A 1,185-nucleotide genomic window follows, 5' to 3' on the forward strand; every position below is an offset into this window, starting at 1 on the left:
CACGGAGGCCGCGGGTTGGGCGGAGCAGGCCGCACTCACCGGAGCTGGCGGGCGGCCGCCGGGCCGGGCCGGGCCTGGCCTGGCCGGGCCGGGGGCGGCCGCCGGGAGGCTCAGGCGGGCGGCGGGCAGGGCGAGCGGCCGGGAAACATGGCGGAACGAGGCGGCGGGACCGCGGCCCCCGAGCGCCCTCCCCCGGGGAGGGCCCGGCCGGGCGGGACGGGGTGGGAGGGGAAGGCCGGGGACCCCCGGGCGGAGGGTCTGGGCGTGGGGTGAGCCCTATGGGAGGCGGCCCGCTACGGGGGGACGCCTGGGGACACCGCCGGCTGTTGGTGTTCCTCTGTACGGGCACGGAGCCGCCCCTGCCCTGGAGATGAGGGCTGTGACGCAGCCGGGGCTGTAGGGAGTGGGCCGGGGACCTCCTGCTATGGGGCTGGGAACCCCATTTCCTGCGGCCTGAGTGTGGCAGCCCCATAAGCTGTAGGAGCTGGGGTTCCTCAGCCGTAAGGATCCCTCCCTGCTGCTACAGGGGCTGGAGCATTGGCTGTAGGGGAGGGGAGTGAGGGTCAGCCCGTCTGTGGCAGCTGCAGGAAAGGGCTGGTGATGCTGAGCCCTTGTCACAGGTATAGGGCCAGAACACAGTGCCTGAGTTATGAGGGGAGAGCCGTTCCCCCAGGTTCCCCTGTGCGTTTATGCTGTGATGCAGGGTTAATACAAAGTTTATTTGTTCCCAAACAGGTCAAGGAGCTGCTGGTCTATGGACAAAAAAGGATGTTGGGGTGCTCCGAAGACCAGCACACGCTGCAATGCTTCCGTCACACAGTGAGGAGCAGGCCAAGGAGCAACAAGCACTGGCTGCCACCGAGCTCTGTGACTTTGTCCAACACCAGCTCCCAGTTCTTGTTCTGCTTCCTCGTGAGAAGAAAGAGCACCGGAGCAGGCAAGCTCTTCCCTCTGCTGTGTTGGATAACAGCGGTCACGCTGCTCCTTAATGAGCTACACAGAGCCCTGGCAGTCTCCAGCTGCTGCCCGCAGATCATCCCTGCTGCTCTTCTCTGAACCACATTTGGGTATTGTCACAACATGGTATTGCAAGGTTTGTCTGTCTGTGAGGCTGTGCCCAGGGTGCAGCTCCTTCCTGACAGTGCTCTCCTGTTCCTGACTTTGTGGGTGCCTCCTGTGGGTGGA

The sequence above is a fragment of the Centrocercus urophasianus genome, unplaced genomic scaffold, assembly GCF_019232065.1.
Source record: "Centrocercus urophasianus isolate 14NV4802_14NV808 unplaced genomic scaffold, USGS_Curo_1.0 seq_1431, whole genome shotgun sequence".
NCBI classification, from domain to species: domain Eukaryota; kingdom Metazoa; phylum Chordata; class Aves; order Galliformes; family Phasianidae; genus Centrocercus; species Centrocercus urophasianus.